Below are 20,642 nucleotides of genomic sequence, written 5' to 3'. Positions count from 1 at the left end.
CTCACAACAACATCAACCACCTTCTAATGTCTGAATTTCAAGGACAACAACAATCAACATCGCCGACTGTCGACCGATGCTAAATCTTAGTCTTCTAATGTCTGAATGTTCGCCACCTTCTAATGAAGGTTTAACATTAGAATATATACACATCTTCATCTGCATATATAAGAGCAACCGAATATAGAGATGACCAATTTAAAGTGCTAAAAATGTAATTATAAAAAAAGTGTTTTCAGCGTGACCATGCCACTATAATTGTCCAGTGTTTTAAGACGTTAAAACTTTCAAGTTTTAGCAAACGAATACACCAAATATTTCGAATTTTGCACAAACAATTATAAATAAATTTCAGGTTTTCACAAACCAAAACTATAACATTTTAGATTTCTCAAAATGAGGCTTTCCAAACTTTCACAAGCTGCAATTATCTCCAAATTTCTCATACCAAAAATGCATAACTTTCAGATATTTGACAAAAAGAAGATTTTGAAAACAACTTTGCATTTCTATAAATAAAGCTAATGGTCATTTCAATTTTTTTTTAAATATTGAAACCATCGTGATAAAACCTAAGCAAGCAACTGAATTCAGCATAGACTCATTTCAAGCCATATATGATTCAAGTCAATAGAAAACTCCTGATCAAATTTCTTCAATGATTTTCCTATCCAATATTTGAAAATTTCCCTAACAAAAGTGAAATTGAATTCAGCAAACACCCCAAGCAAAATGATAAATGTAGGCAAAATCGTATGAAAAGTGTAAATTGCATAACAAGAGCTCATAATTCTGGTTTCTCCAATTAAAGTGAAAAAAAAAATTGTTAAGCGGAGAAGCCACTCACGGAGGTTGTGAGGCACGGGGACGAAGAAGCAGAAGGAACGGGGTCGACGAAGAAGAAGAAGGCTCGGGACGGAACGGGATAGAGCGGTCGAAGAAGTAGAAGGCTCGAGACGAAAGCTGTTCGAAGCCGAAGCGTGTTTCCTGTAGAGACGGCAAGACGGCTCGACTGCTAGGGCTGGTTCGATATCTGGATTGCGACGAAGATGGCGCGGGACGGCGATGGAAGGATTGCTAGGGCAAGTTCGAAACCTGGATTGCGGGCGGGACGGCGAAGAAGGCGCGGGCGGGACGGCGATGGATCGCTAGAGCTGGGAAGAAGGCGCGGGCGGGACGGCGATGAAAGGATCGCTAGGGCGGGACGGAACACTTATGGCGCTTCTTCGAATATTAGCGAGGGCAATTTCGAATATCAGGAGGCGAAAGCTGGGGCCGCAGGGTCGATACCGTGGCCCGGCTCTCGCCCGCCTCGCCCGCTTCGGCGTCGTTCGGCAGGCGAAGTTGGTAACCAAACATGAATCTATCGCGGTTATGGGCCGCAACGCTTGAAAAAAGCGGCCCCTAACAAACGAAGCCTTTAATTGTAGATAATGCAAGCATAAAGGCATGAATCCTTTAAGAATTAAACGAAGCCTAGTTTAATTGTACATAATGCAAGCATAAAGGCATGAATCCTTTAAGAATAAGAAGTCTTTTTTTTTTTCTAATTGTATACTTGTGGTGAAATCATACTTGCATATTGGCGGAATGTATGTTATTATTGAACTTATCCTCGGTAAGAAAAGTACGGGCCTGTGAATCTTGTAAGGGTTTTGTGTTTACATATGAATAGGGTTGCTAATGAGGACTTTATCTCACCTGAGAAGAATCTAATTTTAGGGGGAATCCAACTCAGGGGTTGGTTAGGATTAGATGTAGGTAGAGTGTTGGATGTTCTACATTAATAACTTTGATAAAAATTAAATAATTTAGAACCTTAGGTTTCTGCAAACTAAAATAAAATTAAATTTTAATATGGAAAAGTTTTTAGTACACCAAATTCACCGCCTTCGTGGGTGACATGGCAACATTCATTATAATATCTAATTAAAATATGTGTATGTGACAAGTTCAATGTGCAGAGGATGAAGTTGTATTTCTGCTAGCTAAAATAAAATTAAATTTTAATTTGGAAAAGTTTTTAGTACACGAAATTAACCGCCTTCGTGGATGACATGGCAACCTTCATTATAATATCTAATTAAAATATGTGTATGTGACAAGTTCAATGTGAAGAGGATGAAGTTGTGGCCGTGAGGGCTAAGGATGATTGTTTATAGACTGTTTAAGGTGGTTCCACCATAGGTCAACACACTTCTCTTTCCTTCTCTCATCCTAGTTTGAATTTGAAGTGCAAGAGACTTATTTATATAAATTCTCTAGAATTAAACTGTTTTTAGTTGTGTTATAAAAGTTTTTTGGTGAAACTTTGAGTGCGAAACTCAAAATGAAAACGCTGGTGGTCAAGTCCACGAGGAAGACTTGCTTAGTGACTAGTCTTCACCATATGCTACTTTGGAGAATAGATGCATTTCATATCTTTGATTTTATTTCTTTTTGTTACAATATAATTATCCTAAAGTATCTTATTGGAACTCTATGACAATTTCCTCAATTTAATCTACCAAAACACTCTATCTCATCCCTTATGCCATTAAATTCTTTACTTATTTTTATTAAATGAGCTCAATTAAAACTTTTGACTGTAACCACTTCCCAACCACCTTTTAACCACCTCTCAATAATCTAACCACTTCAAACGCTTATAACTTGAGCTATAGACCTTTTTTAGCGGTCTAGACCATTAAATTTTCTTATCTTTTCCTCTTCAGCAGGTCCTATCCGGGTAATTTTTCATGGTTACCGTGGCCCGATGGCCCGATTACCAAATTAAATGCCCCTCATTTTCAAAAATCACTTCAATGTCCCTTGATCCAAGCCATCAATTCCCCTTGTAACCTCCCTCATCCTAGTCAACCCTTTCCTTGATCCACCACTCTCCATCCAATTGGTCCACCTATCCACACACCCCACCTCCCTTTCCTCTCCTTAACCTAACTTAATCTCCACCCTCCATTCACTCCCTATAAAATTGTCTTTAATTATATTAGTCCATTTCACCTTTATCACCTTTTACTTCAAAACTCCCTCATAACCCTATATCCCCACTTCTAGCTGCGACCCCCCTTAATTCCAAGGATTCCATTCATTTCATAATTCAAAAATTCATCTCATTTATTTCTCTCATGCAAACCCAAAAAACTTCTCCCCTCTCCAAACATAAAATTTTTTGTTCTCTCCACTTCTAGCCATGAGCCCTAGTCTTCATCCAAGTAAGGAATTTAAAGGCATGTCAACTAATTTCCCATCTCATCTTGATATTTTTTCAAGTATTTTACTTATTACATGTTGAACATTCACATTCACCATCAACTTTTAAAATTTCATATGTTTCCTTAAACGTTTCTTGTTAGTTTTTCAAAATCCACTGTGAATTTTTAAAATCTTCCATATATTTTTTTAAATTTCATGCTATAATTTCAAAAATTCACCATGAATTTTTCAAAATCTTTATATTTTATCCATTTTACATATTAAATTCATGGTATCTATGTTCTATGTCAATTTTATGCATGTTACATGCTAAATTTTTAGGGCTTTTAATGTTTTTGTGTTTCATATCATATATGTTGAATGTTACATGCTAAGTTCATAGGAATTTTAGTTGAAATGTATTATAATGTGTTAGAATATATTAATTCATATAATTAATAATTTTTTTCTTGTCTCTCCAGCCAGAATAGAAAATATCAAATCTTTTTTCAATAAAATCGAGAGAATTAAGACTTAATCCAATGGAAATCTAATAAATTGGCCTAATTACCCGTGGAAACTAAAAGATTAAGCCTTAATTACATAAAAACTAAAAATATTAAGCCTTAATCCACCCAAACTGTGGGCTTTAAATCTTAATTTTCCATTAATTGGACCTATAAACCTATAACTAGCCTTAGAACTTTATTTAAATTCCTTAATTACATCTAGTCGGAGGCTTTAATGCCTAAATCACATTAATCAAGTTAATGCCGAAACATTAATTCCTTTAATCAATCTTAACTGAAAATGAAATCACATTAATCAAAATTATTAATTAATTAATAAACTATAAAATCACCTAATTAAATCACCTAATTAAATCACAAATTAATAAATCAAACCATAAATCAGCTTAATTATTTATAAACAACCAAATCAAGTTATAAATTAACTTAATTATGTCATAAATTATTTAATTAAATCACTAAATACTTTTATTAGACCATAAATTACTAAATTAATACATTGGTTAATCATTTGAATTATGTAAACCAATTAAAATATTAACTATTTAATTAAGTCAGTAATAACAAAAATAAACTTTAATTATCTAAATAATCACCAAATAAATAATTAATTAAACAAAGCATTAAGAAACTTAATTAAAAATGTAATTAATTAATTAACTTTTGAATTAACCTAATCAAAATTTAATCAACTTAATATCTTTTTAATAAACCCCTAAATTCCTTAATAAATTTAATTAAAAACTTTAACTCATCATTTAAAACTTTGATTAATTGATAAAACAATTAACCAATTATTAAATTAATTAAATAATTTATAAAACATTTAATCAATATATTAAATAAATAATTAACATACAAATTATTTAATTACCCATTAAAATAATTGATTCATTAATATTTAATTAAATAATTAAAATGATTAATTAATTTATTAATCTTTGTACTAAACCATTAAATTAATTAATTAATCCATTTAAAAAATAACCAACTCACAAGGTAAATAATTAACATACAAAACATCTAATATAATCATTAAAATAATTAATTAATTAATTAATTACCTAATTAACTCTAAAAAGTATTTAATTAGCCCATAAAATATTTAACCAACCCATTAAACTCTTAATTCATAAAAAACTTTCAGTAATTAAAAAAAATAATTTAACAATTAATCAAACCCATCAAACCCCAACCTAAACTTAATCAGCCCTAGTTGGGTTTGATGGGTTTTCCTTTATTTAAGTACATCTAATCTAAGGCCTGAAGACCTAAATCACATTAAAACCCTTAATCGCCCTTAAACAAAAATGAAATCACTGTAATTAAATTACTAACTAATTAATTAAATTATAAATTCACCTAATTAAATCATGGATTAATTCATTGAACCATAAATTCACTTAATTAATTATAAACCACTTAATCAAAATATAATTAACTTAATTTAGCTATAAATTACCTAATTTAATCACTAAGCACTTTAATCAAATAATAAATTATTAAATTAATCAATTATATTAATAATAACACAATTAAACATGAAATATTCAATTAAGTTGATAATAACATGATTAAAACTTTAATTATCTAAATAAATCACTGAACATATAATTAATTATTTAAAACATTAACTTAATTAAACTTTAATTAACTAACTAATTAACTCTTAAATTAACCTAAATAAAAATTTAACCAACTCAATTAACTTCTTAAAAAACCTCCAAATGCCTTAATATATTTAATTAAAAACTTTAACTCATCATTTAAAACTTTTAACCAATTAAAAAATAACTAAATAATTCATAAAACATTTAATTAATATATTAAATAAATAATTAACATACAAAATATTTAATTAACCGATTAAAATAATTGATTCATAAAACTTTAATTAAATAATTAAACTGATTAATTAATTTATTAATCTTTGAACAAAACAACCAAAATATTTAATTAATTGATTTAATAAATAATTAACTCACAAGGTAAATAATTATCATAAAAAAACAACTAATTAAAACATTAAAATAAATAATGAATTAATTATGTGATTAACTCATAAATTATTTGATTAACCCATAAAAAATTTAATCAACCCATTAAACTAAAAGAAGTTCATTGCTTAAATAAATGACTTCTTTAATTATCAAACCCTAACCTAAACCTTAGCAACTCTAGCTTAGTCCACTTCAATACAAGATGAGAGGATAGAGAGAAATATGTTGATGATGAGAATCTATATATATATATTATATATCTCCAGTCAAATCTCCGCAAAAGTTTATAACATTTTGTGCAACTTTTTCTAACCAGTCTTTTTGGTTTTCCACAAAACCTGCAATTTGTCTTATCTTGGTTGCATCTCCTGCACCCTTTGCTCCTAGTTTCTGTGAGATTGTTGCAAGTAGAGAAGTCAACATCACACAGTTCTTAGTTTGTATCAATGAGAAAGCTTCCTGGTCAAAGATCCTAGCATACTTCCAAGTTTTTCCTTTTTCCAACTTCTTTTTCGCTTCTAGATTTGTTGGAAATTCATATGTGACAAGCAGCATGGCTATTGTTTCAAGAGCTGGTGCATTTATAGGATGTTCTAATAATGCAGCGAATGTAGATAACGGAACTCCTAATTTGTCTGCACATGAGAGAAACAGACAATATGCATGCATACCTGCATAGCACATTTGTTGTGCATATAACATATGACAGAGACGCTTGTCCTGTCCAACTAAATCAGTAAAAGCTAAAAGAAACACTCCTATTGTATCCTTAACAACTGTCCTGGATTGGAGGATCTGTCTAATTGAAGTTAAACATGATAGATTAGGAGTTATGTTCATAAGAATGTCTTCTTCATAAAAGCCTTTGTATGTTGTTTTGATATAACCCCATGCATTCTTCACGTTACTTTCCTCCTTCACTACCATTCTCAACAATGCAACACAAATATATGTTGCAGATCTTTCCCACAGCTCATAGTAGTCAGATTCTGTTTCTGCATCTGTTGGAGGAATATATCTGTATTTTGTTCCATTATCAACCTCGCAAATAGCCGTTTTCTCTAATTTTGTTGCCGGAACACCCACATTAGTCATTTTCGGCTTCTTCCACTCAAATACGTATTTTGCTTTATCTTCACAGGACCTCAACCCCCATGCTCCAATTAATATAGCACCAACAGATTGTGCACTTACCCTCTTTGTTAATGAAGATAGAGCAATCTCTAACAATTCTTTGCGCCCATTCCTATCATACCCAAACCAGGCTGTGACATCAACATAATCCTTTGATGTCAAATAAGAGTCAAGCCACTCATCTCTCTGTTTTTTACCAGTACTTATATAGGACAATTTTTTGTATTTTTCTTGTATTTTTTCAGATACGAATTGTCCAACAGGTGTCATTTTTATTGGCCTTGAAGCTTCTTCATTGATTCTTCTTGTGGCAACATAATCCTTTGATGTCGAATAAGAGCCAACCCACTCATCTCTCTGTTTTTTAACACTACCTATGTAGGACAAATGTTTGTATTTTTCTAGTATTTTTTCAGATACGATTTGTCCAACAGATGTCATTTTTTCTGGCCTTGAAGCTTCTTCATTGATTCTTCCTGTGGCAACAGTTACCCTCTCCTGGATAGTCAATGGTTGTGATCTCGATGCTGACGTTTCAGGAACATCCTGTACTGCAGGTGCTGATGTTAAAACAAATTTAACAGTTTGCGGAACTCTTCCTGTTCCAGTAGCTCTCTTATTACTGTCATCCTTTTCCCTTGGTACCACAGGTAATTCAGGAGTGTAACTTTGTGATCCAGACGCCATTTGACAAATCAGAAACTTGTGCAACTAGGTGAACTTTGCAGCAGCGCGTTTAAGGGCTTCTTAGTTTTCTTAAAATAAATTTAGTTAGCTTGCTCTCAATGATGACAATCTATATATATATATGCGTGTGCGTGTGTGCGTGTGCTTAAATATCAGTATAATTATGTGTATGCGTGTGCGTGTGCTTAAATATCAGTATAATTATGTGTGTGTATATGCATGTATAAGAATATAAATGGTGTAGGTATGAGTGAGTAGGTTTGAATGTGTATACTTAAGATATATGTATAAGCTCTATGAATTTAAATGTAATTTAAATGTAACTTATGTGGTATATATTATTTCATGTTTAATTTGTCAACTCATGTAGCACGAAGTGATATGTATGTACATGTACAAAGAAAAGAAAAAAAATAGAGGAAAAATAGCTGAAAATGTGATGTGTGTGATTGTATGATTGTATGCTTTGTGTTGTGATAGTGTATGTGAAGGGTTTGCTTGTATGCATGCATGATTTGATAGTGTCTTTACCTTTATTGCAAGTGGGAAGAATTTATTTTTTCATGCAAGTTGGAATGTCAGGAAGATCCGCTAGATGTGACTTTAGGTTAAACCAAAATATGTATGGTTGATGAATGTATTATGTACATGAGGAAGAATTAAACTTCCTAGGCCAAGTAAAAGAGAGAGTATAGTGATCTTAGTTAATAAAAAGAATATTTTATATAAGTAAATTAAATGTGCTCTATGTTCTTCTTCTTTTTTTTCAAATATAGTACAACTCATCAAAACCTTTTGTAAATCAACTAAATGTGCTCTAAAAATTCTAAATTTTTGAAATTTAAGAAAGCTCAATGTCACGCTCCGCCATATTCAAGAAATTGGCAAGACAAGCATGGGACAGAAGATTCTAGAGAAGGACAGAATGTAGAGAGTCATCCAAGAGGTTCTGGAAGATTTCACCCAATTCTTGAGAAGATAAGGAGGAAAGGCTCTAAAGAGAACTCAAGAATAACCTAAAAAAATTATAGGGCTATGTATGTAATATATGAATAATAGAGAATATTCTAGAAACTAGGATATTCTCATGTATTCTAGAATATTCCTTTGGGCTTGGAGGGGCTATAAATAAGAACCCCTCCCATCATTTGTAGTCACCTAAACATTAATCAAAGCTTCCAAGTATTCAAGTGTGAAGTGTCCCTTTCTTTCTACTCTTCTTCTTAGAGCATTTTGTGCTTTCAAGTCCAAGCGTGGTGAGGGTTAGGCTAATTTAGTGTCGGGGAAAAGCGCTAAAGTCGCACAGATGACTTGAGAGAAGTTAATCTGTGACAGTTGGTATCAGAGCCTCGATTTGAAGGTATGGCAGAGAGCGTCAAAGAGCGCATAATGGAGTCCAAAGCCACAAATGTGGAATCATCTCAACAAAGGCGTGGTCGTCAGAAGCAACGAGATCCAGCTACATCGAAGCCACATTAGAGGTCCAAGGAGATCATGCATGGTTTTGAATCGTGCCTTACTCGGGTGGAGGGGGCAATGAATGGTGTGGAGGCCAAGATAGAGGAGTCTTGGCCAAAAGGTTTATGGACTCGAGGAGGAGGACATCACCATTCATTCAACGATCAGGTGTATGATGCTCCAACTAGAGGAATCCTTAATGAAACAAATGGCTAAGATGAGGGAGGACTTGATGGGGGAGCTCCTAGAGGTACGAAGAGCCCATAAAAACAAGATAAGCGGTGTAGGTGCTAGGTTGGAAGAAATGCGTGGAGACATCTCGCTTTGCAAGAGGGCACTAGCGACATCCACCAACCATCACACCTTCGAAGCCAAGAGGATTGAAGTTCCAAAAGCAAAGAGTTTTGGAGGAGCTTGCAATGCAAAAGAAGTGTACGACATCTTGTGGAGACTTGAGCAATACTTTGGAGCGATGAAGATTACAGATAAAGAGGCAAGGATACAATTCGTTGTTCTCTATCTCTCGGACATCGCTATGCTATGGTAGAGAAGAAAGCGTGGAGAAATTGAAAAAAATAGGTGCACCATATCTATATTCGATGACTTCAAGAGGGACTTAAAGAGGCAGTTCTATCCTGTGAATGAGAAGGATGAGGCTAGAGCCCGATTGCAAAGGCTCAAGCAAGAGGGATCGATTCGAGAGTATATTAGGGAATTCACATGCTTGGTTCTTGAAATTCCGACATGTCTGACAATGACGTTCTTTTTAACTTCATGGATGGACTCCAATAGTGGGCTAAGACTAAGCTTAGGAGGCGTGGAGATCTTGTCATCGTCGTTGCAGAAAGCTTAATTGATTGCTTAAAGGAGTCTGCAAAACTTAAAGATAAGATGACTATCTATGTTAAGGATGGGGAAGGTTAGGATCAAGCCAGGGAGGAGACCTGCTACAAATCTACCCCAACCAAGAAGGAAGAACTCAAGTTCGCCAAGAGCAAACAAAGAAAACAGGTCTGAGTACCAAGGGGAAGTCGCAATGAGGGCATTGCGAGCTTAAGTGTGAGGGAGTATCACTCTCCGCCATATTCAAGAAAATTGGCAAGGCAAGCATGGGACGGAAGATTCTAGAGAATGTCAGAATGAAGAGAGTCATCCAAGGGGTTCTAGAAGATTCTACCCACTTCTAGGGAAGATGAGGAGGAAATGCTCCAAGGAGAACTCAAGAATAACCTAGAAAATTCTAGGGCTATGTATGTAATATATGAATAATGGAGAATACTCTAGAAACTAGGATATTCTCATGTATTCTAGAATGTTCCCTTGGGCTTAGAGGAGGCTATAAATAAGAGTTCCTCCCATCATTTATAATCACCTAAGCATTCAATCAAAGCTTTCAAGTATTCAAGTGTGAAGTGGCTCTTTCTCTCTACTCTTCTTCTTAAAGCATTTTGTGCTTTCAAGTCCAAGTGTTGTGAGGGTTAGGCTGATTTAGTTCCAACGAAAAACGCTAAAACCGCACGGGTGACATGAGGAAAGTTAATCCGTGACATCGAGCTCAAAAAGAGATCTCTCTAAATAATCATTTTAAAATTGATTTTCAAATTCAACTCTTTTAAAATAATCAAAATTCAAATATATTTTACTCCTTTAAAATCTCTTAAAACTAAATTTTAAGTCTCTTTTCACAAATCAAAAGATTCAAGACTCTATTAAAAAATTCAAAGCTCTTTTTAAAAAATCAAAGTTAAAAGATCTTTTCAAAATTAAAAATTTATAATTAAAAGATCATTTCAAAATTAAGAGTTAAAAGCAATTTTCAAAATTCAAAATTTAAAAGACTTCTAACATTTAAATTTTTCAAAAATCCAAGAACCCTTTTAGCTTAAAAAGACTTTAAATAAAATCTTGTAACTAATATTCAAACCAACTTAGAAAAAATCTTTTTAAGACTCCTATTGGGCTTAGGAAATAAAAATAAAAGAATTTTCAAGATTTGTCAGGCTCTCCCAATTGCTCAGCCCAGGCAAGATGTATGTATTCATTAGCATAACCTTTGATTCTATAAGTTTTGGGTCATTCTAAATCTAAATAATTCATATATAAGTAACTTTATACCACTCACACCTTTTGGATGACAAAATCATCTCTCAAAGAAAATTTTTTGCATGAAAAATAAAATATTTTTAATGAGAATATAAGTGATCATTAAATATGAAGAATATAGAATTAAGGTGTTTAAGTTAAATTGTTTTGAATATAAGTCACAACCACACATGTTAAAATATTAGGAATGAAAATCAATAACACTAGGATAGAAAATTAAATTCAAAAATAGTAAAAAACTTGATTTTTGACATCGACCGACAACCTAGGAAAACTAAAACTTCAAAGCCTTGGAAAAAATTTGATTGGTCACCAAAACTGATAAAATTATTAATCAAACAACTCATCATTTAAATAGTAAACCCTAAACATAACTAAAAATAACCAACTCTAGTTTTCACAACCACAGTCTCGGATAACTCGAAACTTTGAACCCTTTGTTAGCCAACTTAGAAGATTACTCTGGTCTACACACACCCTAAAGTAGTCGAGACTAGAAGCATTAGTTAAATTAATAGGTACCTAATAGATAAAATTAATGACTATGACCTCTAAAACAAATGATCTGCAAAGTACCACATGGTTACTAATGAAGCTACCCTAAACCATTTAATAATAGGATAATCTGCCTTATGTTATTGTTATGCCGACAAGGGAGACCTCATGTTATTTTATTGGTTAATAATTTAAGCATGTCAATACACTTAGGATGATGGAAAGTCATAGGCATATTGACAGAGAGCGTTATTTCAAAAATTTTGATTAGTCCACATGTTCATCTAAAAATCCTCTACCTTACATACCCCTTAGCCGAAGGTTTAATTCAATTCCAACTCACCCTAATTTCAAGCCCAATCCAGCTCAATATCAAATTTATGGCAACTCAATCACACACCTAACTCAACTTAATAAAATCCAAATCAATTCAGATTCAAATTCAAACCCAATTTAATGTCAATTCAAATCAACCCAAGTCCACTTGAAACCTATTCAACTCAATTTAATCTCAATCTCAAACCCAATTCAGCTCATTTCAGTTCAGCTCAACTCTGCACCTAAACTTGAATTTCAAAATTAAGCTCAATATTATCGCTACAATTGTTGAGCCGAAACCCTATGGATAAAGAGATTTCAAAAATTTAATCTAAATTTAATTAACTTCAACCAATTCTTAACCTTAAATAAAGACCATAATAACAAGACCAAACAAACTGTAATAAACTTTAATAAATTTAAATGATCTTTAATAAGACCTAACCAAAGTTTAATAAATCAAACTTAATTAAATTTCAAAAAAAAACTTAATCAACTTTAAGAAATTTTAACAAATTTAATGAATTTAAAACAAACTTTAATAAACTTAAATGGACTTCAAAAACTTTAACAAGCCTTAATCAACCACTAAAAGTTTAAACCAACCTTAAAAATTGAATTCAACAAACTTTAATAAATTTTAATTAATTTCAAAAAGTTATAAAAGTTTTTAAAATTATTAATTAAACTTTAATAATATTCAACAAATTTTAAAATCAACAAATCTAATAACTTTAAAAATTTAAATGAGTTTTAAAAATTTAGACATCATTTTCAAAATTTAACAACCTACTTAAATAAAATCAAACTAAAAAGTCAACCCAAAGCAAACTCTTAAAATGAAATTAACTCAACAAGTTCAAGTCTAAGCTCAAGTGAAATCAATCTTTATCCATGTCTATCCAAATCTTCTAATTCCAATCTTTTTATCTAAGTCTTCAACATCTATCAACTTATAGACACTTATCAATAATTAGGAAAAATATAATGCACAACTTTAATCAATATTCTTAAGATCCATTCTTGAGATGTAATTTGGTATGTGGGAACCCCTTAATAGAGATACTGAAACCCAGAATAAAATTAATCCTATCTTACACCTATAAGCTAAGGGAAAACTCTCGGTTCTGTAAACCTATAAATCTCAAAGATATTCATCATTCGGGTGATTAGATCCATTATATGGTAATACTTTTATCCTTCGAGTGGTATATTATTATTTAAATGCAGTATATGATCATTCAAATAGAAACATTTTGAGATCTATGGCGGTTATATAAAAAAACCCACAGCATGCATTATTTACATTTATGAAATCAACATATATGTAGAATTTGACCTTTTTCTTATCCAGGATAATGTTAGCTAATAACATTTAATATTTCCCCTCTTGAATAAAGCTAGTTTATTTCATGCGCCTCAATAATGATATATTGTTCAACTTTCAATTGCATCCATTGAGAAGCTTATTTCACTAAATAAAATTAGATTGAACTTCAAATTTATGGATCACTGTTTTGGGAGATCGACCCATATTTTATCATATGTCCAAAATAATAGTCCTTCAACTCCAAAAGTAACTTGATCAAGCCATTAACATCACCCCCACTTAATAAGGAGCTTATAAAATTGGGTCAATAATCTTCTTTGATGCCTATCCTAATTTCTTCTAGTTTTTTCACCATTGAGTTGATTTCTTCTAAAAGTTTAGGAGGTGTTTTCCTAACCTAGAAATCAACTAAATCATCTAAAATTTAAAGATATGTTTGATTAAATTACTTAATAATTTTACTAAATAAAATATCACAGTCCAAATTATTAGTTATAAAAAGGCAATATTCATCTTTCTTTGGTTCAACAGTATTGAAGCCAACACTTGCTTTTAGTTTTCACTTCTTATAATTACTTTTTCATAATTCTTCAACATTTTGAGCTCATCTTTAAATTAAATGGATGGTATTAAACCATGTATAATAAAACTAGAAACACATAAGGAGCACCATTCAAATGGTTGTTTTATAATTTTATTAAAAAAAATTGTTTTAGAGTTTTACAACTTCCCTCAAACCTAAGAATGATGACCCTGTAAAAAAATTTAAGTTTTGCATTAACTACTTATTTATGGAGAAACTTTAATAGACAAAAGTTTGATAGTGTTTGTAGATAGCAAAGTTATAACAAAAGCTTTTACGAATTGGTTTAATTTTTTGTAAGTATACAAACTATATACATATATATTCTTCATGGACCCTATCATCATTATCATCTACCTTCTGATTCCACCAGTTTTGGCTCATTCTGAAGTAATTAGGTCATTTTGAAGTAATTTTGGAATTACATACATGCAGAGTCATCCAAGCTAGAAGCAAAGAATCTGATTAGGGCGCGATAGTGCAGCCACGGTGTTGGTCACCGTGGCCCAGCACATGAAAAGACGTGTATATAAAATCAATTAACGTAGTTTATGCTGTTGTGACGCTGGAGTTAGACACCACCACCCGTTCTCAAAAAAATCTAATATGGTTATAATGCCCCAGTGTCTAAAGCAGTGGAACACCCAAACCTTGATAGATGGCACTGTGGTGCCTCACCTAATGTGTGTTTGGGGTGGTAGTACGGTGCGGTGCTGCACCGCAGTCTTTCCTATTTGACAAAATTGTGTTTTGTCTGCGTTTATCTGTTACCTTTTGAAATTTGTCGGTTGCTTTAATTGATATATATATATATATATATTTTAAAATAGTGTTTTAATTTTGAACGATGAGACCGTATAGATCTCATATATTTGATAGTTTAAATAATCGAGCACAACCCTACAAGCAATACATTGTCTCGAAAGACAAGTGTACCACTTGACTGTGGACTTGATTATATAAAATAATTTATGACATTCGTTTAGTCTGCAAAATTTATAACCGACAGTTCTTATATTTAATATAAAAAAGATTAGATAGGGTTTATATTATATGGGTTACTAATTCTCCTATAAACGCAAGCCCTTATAGTTAATTTCATCTTAGGTAACTGAAGTCACATAAGAAAACTTTCAATTAAGCTTAGGGGTTTTGTCTTCAAGAATTCAACGTTTAGTATTCATGAATGTTTATAGGAATTTCGAGTGGGAATGTCTCAATGTGAAACAATTATTTTAGGAATCCAAAAGAGAAAAAAGATATGGGATGTCATAGATTCTAAGGAGAACCTCAGTGACTTCCCAAGTTATCCTACTGTATGGTTTTACATTTTGAAAATGATGTTATTTAATATTTGCTCGTGTCATTTATTAGAATTTAAGACATATATCTGCATGATATACAATCATGCAAACGACCCAAGAAGATATGAGGATTTACACCATACCGAACGAACAACATCGAAATTCTAAAAAGATTTATAACTTATATCGCACGACATACGATCATACGAATGTCTAAAAGATAGCGTGAGAATTTACGTCGTGTCAGATGAACAACCTTGATGTTCTAGGGGTTTATGTCGTTTAAGACTACAAAAAGTTTAGTTGGGGATCATCCCTCGCTTCATGTTTTGGTCTTTTGAAGCTATTTATCGTCCTCTTCATATTAGGCAACCAAAGTCACTTATGAAAACTCTCAATTAAGATCAATGGTTCGTTTTCAAGAATTCAACGTTTAATATTCATGATTGTTTATAAAAAATTCAAGTAGAAATGTATCATTGTGGAATAGTTATTTTGAGAATCCAAATGAGCAAAATTTAGGGGATGTCACATATTCTGAGGAGAACCTTAGTGACTTCCCAAGTAAACGACCCAAGAAGATAGAAGGATTTACGTCTTACCGAACAAGCAACATCGAAATCCTAAACAGAGTTAGAGTTTGTATCGCACGACATACAATCGTACAAAATCCTAAAAGAGAGCATGAGGATTTATGACCTCGAAGTCATAGGGTTTTAACTTGTTCAAGACTACAAAAATTTAGTTGAGGATCATCCTTCACTTCATGTTTTGGTCTTCTGAAGTTTGTCGCCGTCCGGTTACATCCTCATCTTGCTTCCCAAAAAGCTCGCTCCAAGCTCCTTATTGAGATTGATTTGGGTTTTAAGAAGTATGTTTGAACTGGTGACTGTTGGATATTGTTGGGTCGCAAAGTTTTGTTGCAGGGACCCTCCTAAAAAAATGGCATATTGTTCTCTGTTGTAGGGGTCTTTTACAGGTATAGTAAGTAACCGAATAGTAATATTGCATGTGTAAACAAATAAATATATATAGTAAAGTGTAGTAAAAGAGAAAGTGCAACAAAAAAAGAGAGTGATAGCACGTACATGCCGCCTCAGACGCTGCTGCTAAAGAGTTAAACTCACGGGTAAAGCATGCAAATATTACAGAAGGTAAAACACAAAAGACATGTGCGTATGTGTATATAAAAGATCAAGTGACATATATATGAAAGGTTTGAGTGGGGTGGGTTTATTTGACATATATATCGAGGGACATCTATAGGCAACCGTCAGCCTCATGTATGTGAGACTCGATATAGGGTAAAATGTTGTCAACCTCAAAGCAATCACGAGAAGGTAACCCTTAGTCTGGTCACTATAAGAATTGGCTTAATTTGAAGATACGAATTATAAAAGTATAACTGCAATAAGTAATATGCACGGCAACGAGCATTCATGTAAGCATAAGAGATGATAACTAAATAATTGATATGAAATATAAAATGTCATGTTTGGGGTTTTAGAAGTGTGAATACATGGGTTTTAATTGTTATATATATATATATCATAATGTAAATGCATATTTAACAAGTGTCATGAAAATAACAACAGTTAAATTTATGGAAAATTTGCATACATGCGATACAATTCTTATATAATTACATATCTAACAACTAAATTTTACTTTTCATATTTATTCCACCCAAATCTTTTATATTATAATCACAAATTGAATGTCAAATAAGCCCTTATAGGCATGGGTAGAGTGGTAAAAATTGAATTTTAATAGTTATATATGTAAATACACAAGAATTGAAAAGTACATATATTTTTTTATCTCACACATATCATCACACCACATATATATGTATCGCATGGAATAACCAACTTGTAAATCGCCCCACCTCTAGAATCCCAAGCTTACAGGGACACTACGCATAAATAATAAGTATTCACATTTACATCCATAGTAAATAACTTTCATGTATTTGCATATCTAACATTTTAATTTATACATTTATGTTACCTCCTCAATAATATTATTGAATTCTTCATATGTTTACACATAGCACACCCAAGTTTTACATTTATAGCATCTAAACCCATCGTAGCATATCAAATGACCAACCAGATAGCATTTCACACACAAGCAATGCAATGCATATATGTAAGAAAAAAAAAATCAGATTGAGGGTGTTAGATACGTAAACACATAAAAATTATGTGATACGTATGTAAATATTTCTAAAATGAAAAGCAAGTCGAAATTTAGATTGAACAATTCAAAAGTGCAGCACTTTAAATTGCAACTGTGTGCTGATTTGTGTTATAACAGAGGGGCAGCGATGAAGATTAGTGTAGCATGAAGCAGATCAAAGCTTGTTTTAGTGTAAAGCAGGATTTTCTTCTAATTTTATTAGTTATTCTGATCATAAGAATCTCTTGTGGATTATAGAGACCAGCTGATCCAGTAAATCAATACCTCATAGAATGAGATGTGAGAAGAAAATGATATATATAGTTAAGATGAGACTTAATGTAGAACCAAACAATAGGTTGTTAACTTTGGATGAGAAAAGTATTTAGAAGAAGATATGACTTAATGATTATCAGCAAGACAGCGACAACCCATCACCACATATAACTTAAACAATTAGGGAAATCTTGAGCATGCTCTCAGGAACCATCAACAGTACGAGAAACCTGAAGGCCTCAATGCATTCTCTCAAATCATAAATACTATTTAAAACATGTGATCTAAAGTATTTATTTTAAACTCTAGATAACTGAACAAAAATTCAAAATAAAAACATGCGATTTAGAGAGTAAATATAGATTTCGATTAAGGAAAATAATGAGCATTAAAATATAAGAAGCAACCACGATTTCCTTTGTGCAAGCACAAATTAAGAATGACTAATAAAAATCGGATAAGGATAAACAATTTGAATTCGTGCATCCTTAAAAACCAAAAGTGAATAATGAATGGTAGAGAAGGCCATTAGAATTTCTCACATAAAATCTATAAGTTATGAAGTAAATGGAACAAACAATCTATTATCTTAGTTGATGATAAAATCACAAAGGCATCAGAAGAATGGATACATGACATTTATGAGAAAGAAGATTTAATGGGAAACTCAGGAGGGAATCAAATTCCATATACATGCAACGATAAAGAAAGCAAGACAAACATAATCTCTCTTCTGTATAAATAAAAAAATAAAATAAAGAAATAAATCTCAACTTTATCACATATGATCTACACACAAGAGATGTGTAAAAGAATCACCAACAGGTATAGGCCATCATATATGGAAATAAGGATTTGGGTTTACCAATGAAATGTTTCTTGTGGTCTGATTAAGAGGAAAAGAAAAAAATCTCTGTTCATTAAATGGTCAGAGGAAGGGGAAGATCCTTGCTCACTATTGGAGAGAGATCCTTTGCTCGTAACGGAGAAGTAACCGGCGGCGAGAACCGGCGGTGAGGAGAGGCGCAACAAGGAGAAAGGTAACCGACTACGGCACGAGAAGGTGTCCTGCTTCGACGTAGAAGCGCAGGTGGACCACCGCGCTAGGAAAAATTATTCAATACCGATCGTCTGTATTTCGGTGAGCCCCATCTATTTTTTTATTTTTATTTTTTTTTAAATAGAAATAATCATGATCTACGGCCAGGATCGGACACCACATACAGGGATGCATGCGGTGTCCGCACGCAATAATTCCTCCGCTAGGGTTTAGGGAAGGCTTTCTTGAGAGTTTAAATGGAGGATTTATTATTATTTTATTTAAATTTCATCAATTTGTGTGTGATTTGTTCATGAGTGAAATCACAGCAATATGATTGCCCTCCTTATGCAAACGCACTCATATGATTCATTTTGTCATCCAGAATCGTTAATGATAGGACCAATTTAAGGGTCTGTTTGACGCAGGCGCAGCTTCTCAGTTTTTCAACTGCAGTTACGCTGCCCCAGAAAGCTCCTGCGGGGAAGTCGTTGTGGGGAAGCTAGCAATATGTTTGGTGCAGCTGTGTGAAATAAGCTGTGGTGTAACTGTTTATAGAAAAAAGATCATATTGTCCATGTTTATTAAAACTGTTCATAAATTTATATATTTATATATTAAATTGATTAATATATGTAAATATATAAAATTAACTATAATTATGGTGCAAATTTAAGTATTTAGTATATATATATATATATTATGATTTTAAGTAAGAAATTTAAATATACAGTACATTTAAATGATGTCACGTTATGTTAATTCTCTCTTGAATTCTTCAAAAGTTGATATAACTTAGGACATTTACATAAATACCACATAATTCTTGTCTCAACATATTAGACACCTAAACTTAGATATAAGGCATTGTAATCTAAACAGCTTCCAGCTAAATGCAAATAATATAGGACATTGTAATCCGTAAAATGATCTTCCATAACCATTTATAAAAAGTTTTAATCCTTAATAAAGTTATTTATTACATCACCAGTGCACATAAAGTAACTTCTCATACCAAACACTCATAAGTTATAATTATTTCGTTTTTCTAACAAATTACAAATCAATCACATATTAACCAACGCATTAGTAATTTGTTCTCGAATGACTGTCATCTCAGTTGCACCTTCTCCTTCCTTAGTACAAATGGTTGATTGTTCGTTGTCATCTCGTAACATAGAACTACCAATTTGGTTTTCAGATAGGTCTTCAATTATTTCCTGTTGATTTGCTTCAGCATTGAGGAAATCAATGTCATATCGAGACGGGTGTCGCCTAATATAATTGTGTATTGTCATCATCGCTATCACAATCTGAACATGTTTTGGAAATGTGTAAGAAGGCATATCACGTAATATCACCTATTTCTTCTTCCAGACACCAAATGTCCTCTCGATGACGTCTCGCAAAGAGGAATGTCTTTTGTTGAACACCTTCTTTCTGTTTCGTGTAATATTACATGCTCATTCAAAATCAGATATATGATATATAGTATCAGGATATGGTTTGAGATACCCTCGCTGCAACGGATAACCAGCATCCACCAAATATTTCTTTCCTGTAAGGTGTTGAACCTCAGTTTCACATTTAAAAAAAATACAATAAATATGTCGTGGCGCAGCATACCTTGATATAATGCGGATTCTGTGTTGCACTCTTAAAAATTCCGTTGTCATGTGAAAGAGGAAACCAAGTGGAAGATACAAAGCTTTGATTCATGCATTACTCCCTACCCGAAGCATAAAAAAAACCAGCAACATATATAAAAAACCAAGTGCTGCCAGATGGATCTCATCCCAGGAATCTGGCATAATAGAAGCACATTACATTACTCCCACAATGATTCATACATTAATCTCTCCCAGATGCATAATACATTACTCCCTCTCAGACAGCCCTTCGAAGCCTGCATACAGTAATCGGGCATAATAGAAAACTGACAGCATATCCAATAAAGAGGCAACCCGAAGCAAAAAAAAAAAAAATTGCTGCGCCGACCAATGTCAGTT

At 32.6% G+C, this 20,642-nt stretch overlaps 1 protein-coding gene across 3 annotated transcripts in view; it reads right to left on the bottom strand.

Moving 5' to 3' along the window:
* LOC110024685 (origin of replication complex subunit 3) overlaps positions 1-18,702 on the bottom strand; it is a gene marked incomplete at its 3' end in the record, with an annotated part of 82,487 nt that extends 63,785 nt beyond the window's left edge. For 2 of the 3 annotated variants that reach the window (XM_020724793.1, XM_020724797.1), the window contains 1 exon segment: positions 18,460-18,702. 3 annotated transcript variants of the gene reach the window in all.
* Between the last annotated feature and the right edge of the window lie 1,940 nt (positions 18,703-20,642).

Source organism: Phalaenopsis equestris, unplaced genomic scaffold, assembly GCF_001263595.1.
Source record: "Phalaenopsis equestris unplaced genomic scaffold, ASM126359v1 Scaffold000267, whole genome shotgun sequence".
Taxonomy (NCBI): Eukaryota; Viridiplantae; Streptophyta; class Magnoliopsida; order Asparagales; family Orchidaceae; genus Phalaenopsis; species Phalaenopsis equestris.
The sequence above is the reverse complement of the archived record's forward strand: the minus strand, read 5'-3'. Positions and strand labels throughout refer to the sequence as shown.